Source organism: Cebus imitator, unplaced genomic scaffold, assembly GCF_001604975.1.
Source record: "Cebus imitator isolate Cc_AM_T3 unplaced genomic scaffold, Cebus_imitator-1.0 Scaffold636, whole genome shotgun sequence".
Lineage (NCBI taxonomy): Eukaryota > Metazoa > Chordata > Mammalia > Primates > Cebidae > Cebus > Cebus imitator.
The window spans coordinates 769395-778196 of NW_016107951.1; positions in this window are offsets into that span (position 1 = coordinate 769395).

Genomic DNA, 8802 nt, shown 5'->3' on the forward strand with positions numbered 1-8802 from the left:
TTGAATTAAGATTTGATGGGCTGAGGCTCAGTCATTCGTGTTTACAATGTCCCCACGTGATTTCTCCTTTAGTAAAAATATATGGACCCACTTTTCAAAATTGTTTTAGAATATGGGGTCTGTATCTGATTGCTTTTTAAAATTTATTTAAAATGCCTGGCCCTGAAAAGGGTTGAGTTGAAGCACCTTGATCTAGAATCAGTCAGTGGTTCTTAAAGTTGGCTTCAGGTTATTATCAGCTGGAGAGGGAACTTTAAAAATATCAGATTCCAAGGTGTCACCCTGGAATCTAGCTCAAGACCACCTGGATTCAACTGCCTGCTCACTAGCTATTTGACCTTAAGCCAGTGGTTGGCCTTTCTTGAAAATTGGGAATTATAATAGTGGCCACTTTAGAAGGCCGTGATGGGGCAGGAAGAAATGAAATATTAAAATGCGTAGACTCCGGCACAGAAGAAAGTGTCATAAAGGATTGAATGTCAGTACATTTTGGCGACAACTAATCATCTTTATTGCTACTCTTTTAAAAAGAGACTTAAAATTTATGGCTTTCCTCTATTTTGCTGATTTCTTAACATCCCAACCATCATTGTTTTAATGGTTGCAAGGGGAAGCAACTACACCCTCCAGGTTATTTCAGGCCCAGCTAGTGAAGCTATTAAAAGATGAGTATGAAATGGACGGAACATGGGGATGAAATGGAGTGAATGTCATTGATCAGTTGACCAAAGAATCCTCTCCTAAGCTGGTTATCTGGATAGTTTTAGGATTGCAAATGCTATTTTTTCCATTATCTTGTTCCTGTTGTGTAAAAATATGGAGAAATAAAGAAACTCAAATAAAAAACAGTAATCATCAAAAGCCAGTAGGGCTGATTTTTACAATAAGGTATAGCTTGACTTAGTAACTTAATGAGGAGGAATCTGAAAATGATAGTGTACAAGCACTGAGGAAAAAGGAAAACACTTTACTCTGAAACAATGGCAGAAAGGAAGTCATTTGTAAATTTTATGGAAAATTTTTTGCGATGTAGCCACTTTGTGAAAGTCTCTTCAGTTTCTTCATTCAAGTCACTTAAAACTAAAAGCAAATAAAACTGTAGATTTCCCATTGCCTTTATCACTCTACAGTGTTTATATGTAATAAATCGCTGACTTCCATTAGTTGTTTTCCAAAGTCATCAGGAAATATTTTTCTTATTATTTGGTATGATCTAATTTGGAGTGTGATTATATAACTCAATGTACTTGTCTCTTCTTATAACAGAGATTTAAAGAAAGAATAATGATATAATACACTGCTAGTGTTGAGTCCCTGTGGTTTTAGTTAAATCTAAATGCAAATCTAAATGCATTTTTTATGCTGGGATATTTGGCAAGACATTTTTTAATGCTTATTTTATAGTTCCACAGACCATAACTGACATCTGTTTGAAAGTACTGAATTTCCAATATTGAATATTCAAGATTACTCCCTACCTTAAGATCACAAAAGAGACATGTGACATAATTTATCTATCTCAGAAAATAAGGTTTGGTTTGTAATGAGGGAACACGTTAGGTACTTAAAATTTACCGAAACCTGGCCTCAATGTGTTCTTCAGTCTTTATGACACTACACTGGGTCATCCTAAGACAGTGATAAAGTAAATCTTTGAGAGCAGTACCACACCCACAAGATAACAGCAGAGGATAAACCACCTGGCACAATTCCGTTATTTCCCCTATTCAGTAAGCCAACTCTGCAGACATTTATATCATGATTTCTCCAGCTCCGCTCGAAAAAGATCAGTGTTCTGTTGCAAAGTCAAGAAAAACAAAACCAAAAAAAAAAAAAAAAAGAAACACCTTATTGGCTCTTTACCAGAAATTCCATTCTGCCAAAAGACCTAGTGAGAGATTGAATTTCTCTTGGTAGAACTTCAGTTCTTTGCCTTAAAGCCTTAAGCCTCCATGAAATGTAAATCAATCTGGAGAAAAACAGTACTTTATGTTGTCATCAATAGCTGAGATTAAGTGACATTTTATTAAAAATAGAGGATTACCAGGCACAGGTATCAGAAGGCTGCAATGTACAACTCTGAGGATCATTGACCCCTGACACAGACTGCAGTGTGAATTGCACCAGCCCAGCCTTTAAGAAGTTAGGAAGTGGAGGCAGAGCTGGCAAATGAGGTTGCTTACCCCAAGCCTCACCTACTAAGAGTCAGCAAACTTGAGATCTCATCTCAGGCTTCACACACTAGTTCATTTAATCGTGAGCAAGTCACTTCTCTGGACTCTTATCTATAAAAGACCATTTGCTTTCAAATTTTCAGCACTGATTAGCTTACAAGGTTTTGCCTAGAAAACTTCACCTATTAAATGAAAACGTATGAAGTTTAAGGTTGTTTTTTTCCAGTTCTGTGAAGAGGGTCAGAGGAAGCTTGATTGGGATAGCATTGAATCTATAAATTACTTTGGACAGTATGGCTATTTTCATGATATTGATTCTTCCTAACGATGAGCATGGAATGTTTTTCCATCTGTTTGTGTCCTCTCTTATTTCCTTGAGCAGTGGTTTGTAGTTCTCCTTGCAGAGGTACTTTATATCCTTTGTTAGTTGTATTCCTAGATATTTTATTGTAGCAGTTGTGAATGGCAGTTCGTTCTTGATTTGGCTCTCTTTAAGTCTATTATTGGTGTATAGGAATGCTTGTGATTTCTGCACATTGATTTTGTATCCTGAGACTTTGCTGAAGTTGCTTATCAGTTTAAGGAGATTTGGGGCTGAGATGACGGGGTCTTCTAAATATACAATCATGTCATCTGCAAATAGAGATGATTTGATTTCCTCCTTTCCTAATTGAATACCCTTTATTTCTTTTTCTTGCCTGATTGCTCTGGCTAGAACTTCCAATACTATATTGAATAGGAGTGGTGAGAGAGGGCATCCTTGTCTAGGGCCAGATTTCAAAGGGAATGCTTCTAGTATTTGCCCATTCAGTATGATATTGGCTGTGGGTTTGTCGTATATAGCTTTTATTATTTTGAGACATGTTCCGTCGATACCTCGTTTATTGAGAGTTTTTTAGCATAAAGCGCTGTTGAATTTTGTCGAAGGCCTTCTCTGCATCTATTGAGATGATCATGTAGTTTTTGTCTTTGGTTCTGTTTATGTGATGGATTATGTTTATAGACTTGCGTATGTTGAACCAGCCTTGCATCACTGGGATGAAGCCTACTTCATTGTGATGGATAAGCTTTTTGATGTCCTGTTGCAGTCGGTTTGCCAGTATTTTATTGAAGATTTTTGCATCTATGTTCATCAAGGATGTTGGCCTGAATATCCTTTTTCTTTTTTGTTGAGTCTCTGCCAGGTTTTGGTATCAGGATGATATTGGTCTCATAAAATGATTTGGGAAGGATTCCCTCTTTTTGGATTGTTTGGAATAGTTTCAGAGGGAGTGGTACCAGCTTCTCTTTGTACCTCTGGTAGAATTCGGCTGTGAACCCATCTGGACCAGGGCCTTTTTTGGTTGGTAGGCTATTAATTGCCGCCTCAACTTCAGCCCTTGTTATTGGTCAGTTCAGGGTTTCAACTTCTTCCTGGCTTAGGCTTGGGAAGGTGCAAGTGTCCGGGAATTTATCCATTTCTTCCAGGCTTACTGGTTTGTGTACATAGAGTTGTTCGTAGTAATTTCTGATTGTAGTTTGTATTTCTGTGGAATCGGTGGTGATCCCCTTTATCGTTTTTTATTGCGTCTATTTGATTCTTCTCTCTTTTCTTTTTTTTAATCTGGCCAGCGGTCTATTTTGTTGATCTTTTCAAAAAACCAGCTTCTGGATTTATTGATTTTTTGACGTGATTTTTGTGTCTCTATCTCTTTCAGTTCTGCTCTGATCTTAGTTATTTCTTATAAATGTAAATAGGAACTTTTGGTCTGATTAATATGACTAATGCTGAATTTAACAATTCATCTTATCCTAAGCAAAAGCAAGGAATTGTTGCAGATTTTTCATGATTAATATCACAACTGTTTAAGCTTTTGAAATACTGAACATAGTTTTAAAACCCCATTTTGTGCCCATTTCTCCCTTGAAGTCCTCTGATCAGAAATTGTTTGTAAACCAGTGAACTAGAAGATCTTTAAGATCCCTTCCAATTCTAATATTTCTTTGATTTAATGATTCTTTGTTCAGTTTTGTCTAGAGACACTTCTGTTGTATCCCGCTGACTGTTGTTGTTGACTGCCCTAAAATAGGGAATCACTCTATCCGATAACGAGATGTCTTAAGCTAACTATATCTAACTAAAAGGCATACTGTAATGAGCATTCTCAGTGGAAAGAAGGAAATGATAGAATACTGCTTTACAGGCTTCTTTCTGGACATGATTTAAGAACAAACCTTTAAGCAGCCTAAGGGAAAAGTAAAAGAAATAAAAAAATATTACTGCTAGTCCAGAATCATCACTGACCTTTATTCATAATTCTCTTCCTGTTGAGTTTCTTTCCTATCCTGAAGTTTGAATTCCTCTTTGGCATGTGAAAGAAGACTTTTCAGTCTCACCTAGAAGTTTATATTATCCATGTTCATGTCAGTGTTTTAAAAAAGAGGAAAGTTAATTGCTTAGCTCCTTCATCTGAATGGAGCTTTTTTTTTTTTTTCTATTAATTTCAGTCTGTAGCAAGTAAAACATTTGTGTTCTAGCAAACCAAAACATAATCATTAATTTTCTTTAAATCCCTGGCAGTTTATTTAGCTAGTAGATATTTTTAAATGGAAAATTACATACATTTAAATGGAAAATTACAAAAGAAATAACATACATTTCTCTTTACAATTCATAATGCACTTCTAGAGACTTCAGATTGGTAGTATTAATCTGCCACGAATTCTCTTATGTCCTCCCACGTTGGAGCAGGTGGAGGTGGGGAGGGATATAGGCTATAGTTTCCCCAGCAGATTCTTCTAACATTCCTCTAACTTCCGTTAAGGGCACTGATCCAAAATACACAACCTAAAATTTTAGGACAATAAAATTATATTACTGCCTGAAACAAAAGCTTTACATGGGGGTTTGTTCCACAGATTTTTACTGGGCCCCATTATGTAGAAAGAATTGTTGTAGCTTCTTTTTAGTATCAGACATACTCATTTTCTTTCCCAACAGTTATTTAGGAGACATACTTCAGACTCTGAAAGCATGGATGAACCCAGGAGAGTTAACAAGTTGGGTGAAGACAGCCCTCATCATTCAGTACACTGTCAACCTTTCCACCAATACTCAGTTATAAGCCAGATGTAAGTAAAAAACTTATGCATGAGAAGCCATTTATAATAGCTGATGTTGACATAATAGCAAACATGTAATTATTCTAATATTTAGATAGATTTTTCAAAATCCATAAGAATTATATGCCTTTGGCAGCAGTCAGTGATTTGTTTTTTCCTATGAGTACACAGACTATACAAATAAAATTTCATATATATGGTATGAATTAAAAAGGCAAAAGGATCAATGTGATATTACAATGTTTTTTTATAGTAACCTTTCTCCAGGTTAATGGATCACAAAAAAACCTTCAAAGACCAACTTCAAAGACAACAGATGAAAAATATACTCTTTTGTTCCTATTCTTGTTGTATTAGGGAAAAAAATACAACAGTTGTTGGAAGAGAAGTTATTTTTCATGAGATATACTTCAGTTGTAATACTGGCTAATCTAATATCAGGTTGTTGATTATGTTGGTTGCAAAAAAATGCATCGATAAAGAGAATTACCATAAACACCAAAAAATTATTTTAAAAAGTCATTGGACCTTTATATATGTATAACAAATCCTTTTTTGGTTGTGTTTTATCTTGGTCTTCTCAACACCCTATTTTAGGGAATTTCATTATCTTCCTAGTACAAACAAGAACTCTGGTACTTGAGGACCTTTACTATCTTGGAGGCTTTTTGACTTCCTTTGGCTGCTATTACAAAAACCATAGACTTAGTGGCTTAAAAACAGTAGAAATTTATTTCTCACAGTGCTAGAGGCCAGGAAGTCTAACATCCTGATGCTGGCAGTTTAGGTGTCTGGTGAGGGCCAACTTCCTGGATTATGCTGGCTATGTTTTCACTGTAACCTCACATGGCTCTCATGACCTACTCTCCACCCAAAGATCTCACCTTCCAATACCATCATCTATGGGGTAGCATTTCAACATAGGAATTTTCAGGGGACCTAAACATTCAGTCCATTACAAAAGGGCTAACAAAAAAAAACTCTACAGTCAACTGACATATCTCCTTCCCACTTTAATGAATTGAAAGTTGAAACTGACTTAACCAGAAGCTGACCCAGGGCTATAACTATATTGCCAACTCTTAGTTTTGCACTTTTTCAGTGTATAATGTTATTAAATTACTTATAATACAATGCCTATATGTCTTAAAAGTGGAAAACTCTATTATAACTATGTTTCTTTCATGAAGTGATTAAGGATCTGGTGTCCACAAAACAATCTTCAAAATCTATTCTAACAGCAGCAACAACAAAATGTTCAATGTATTTCAAATGTGCATTACCTTAAAAAATTATCAGTTGAAAAATGAAGACACAAAAATAGTACATGAACTTGATTTTAAAAATTGGCAGTGACAGTAAATAAATTCGAAATGGAGTATGGATAGAACAAAGAGTAGTCTGTCAACTTCATTTTTCTCTATTTTAAACAGTCACTTTGATGTAAAGTCTTTCATCTAACCAATATGTGATCTAGTTTGACTATTCTTAAGGTTCGTGTCCTACTATATAAAACTGTTTGAATTTACTGTTGTCAAAACAAAAAAATTACAACAAATTTAAAGATTTTAATTGGCTTTATCTGCAATTATAGAATTGGGCAACAATTATTTAATAAAATAGAACGAGCAGGCTGATGAGCTGAGCAGAGCAGAAGGGGTTGGCTTTATACACAGAGAAGGGCTGAAGAAAGCAGAAACAAAGAACAAAAGAGGGATTGATCTTTTCAAAGTTACTTCCTTGTAGGGATTAAAGCAGAAGGAATTTCATTATCAAGCCCATTGAAACTGACCTATTTGGGAATTTGGCTACTTTCTCTCTCTCTCTCTCTCTCTCTCTCTCTCTCTCCCCCCCCCCCTTCTACCTCTCTCCATCTCATTCTCCCTATTTCCCTCTCTCCCTCTCTCTTCTTCCTCTCCTGCTTTTTCTGAAGGTCAGATAAAGCCATTTCCACCTAGTAGCGTGGAATTTTTGCAGTGAGTAACTCCATTTTGGCTTGGTCTGTTGGGCTGGTGCCGGAGCTTAATCTAAACTAGTGACCTCCAACAGATTTTTCTTTAATGCTGTATTAAACTAACAATTGATCGTATTAAGTTCTACTTTCTTCCTGGTATTCACACTAAAAGACAAAAGGACGTTAGTATTTTTCGTGATGTCAGAATCCCCCAAAGGTCATCCTAACATTTTAAACAACTCATGAATCATGCATTTATCTGAATCCTACTTAAATTAATATACACTCAGCACTTAATCATCTTAAGCTATTGAAGTATTCTCATTCTATACCATATATTTTCCTTTTGTGCAACTAAGCCATTGTTTACAAACTGCTGAAGCGTCTCAGGATACCATGGCAAACACACAGAGGATAGGAAGGATATTTTCAATGTCTTAGAGAAACAACAGCAACATATGTCAGACTAATGTTGAAACATTAGAATGCTGCATTCCTTCCAGTTATATTTATTTTCAAATTAGACTGGAGCAGAAAACAAGGCCAGGTTGAATAGGGCCTGGGAGACCTCACTTAGTGGTTTGAACTTTATTCTAGATTAAGTGGAAAGCTTAACTAACATTTTAAGCAGGAAAAGTGACATAGGAATTAGATCCCAGACATCATAATCTTGGTATTTCTCCACAAATGTGAATTATTGTGTTTTTGGAAAGAAATATATGAAATATTTTATCTATTGACCTACAAATAAAAACTATTGGAAATAATCTTTTAATTTTATGCACTGTATTTGGAAGTTCTGCAAAACACTACATTTCAAACTTGTTACATGAGTTCAACCATAGTAGGGTTTGACTTAGAAGTAATAATTTCGGTGATGGACATGCCATTTATGTGCAATTATAATGTAGTACAGTCTCACTGATGTACATCATTTAAAATATATCAACTTCTCATATATTTAAAAATATGTGACCAAAAGAAATTTTATTAGTATATAATGGGATAATGAATATTTTTTAAATATACTTTTGTCCTAACTAAATTTCCTGCAATAACATGGTCACATTTATAATTTTAAAATTCATCCATTAAATTATTTTATATTTATATTTATCAGGCTCTTTAAATTAAAAAACTGGGGCTGGGCACAGTGGCTCATACCTGTAGTCCCAGCAGTTTGAGAGGCTGATGCTGATAGATTGCTTGAATCTAGGAGTTTAAGACCAGTTTGGGGAACATAATGAGAACCTGTTTCTACCAAAAAAAAAAAAAAAAAAATTGTTAAAAGATTTGCTGGGCATGGTGGTACATACCTAGTCTCTGCTACCCTGAAGGCTGCGGCAGGAAGATTGCTTGCTCTGGGGAGGTAGAGGCTGCAGTAAACTGTGATCACACTGCTTCAGTGAGCTGTGATCTTGCCACTGCACTCCAGCCAGGGCAACAGAGCAAGACTCCATCTCAAAACCAAGTAACAGGCCGGGCACAGTGGCTCACGCCTGTAATCCCAGCACTTTGGGAGGCCGAGGCGGGTGGATCACGAGGTCAAGAGATTGAGACCATCCTGGTCAA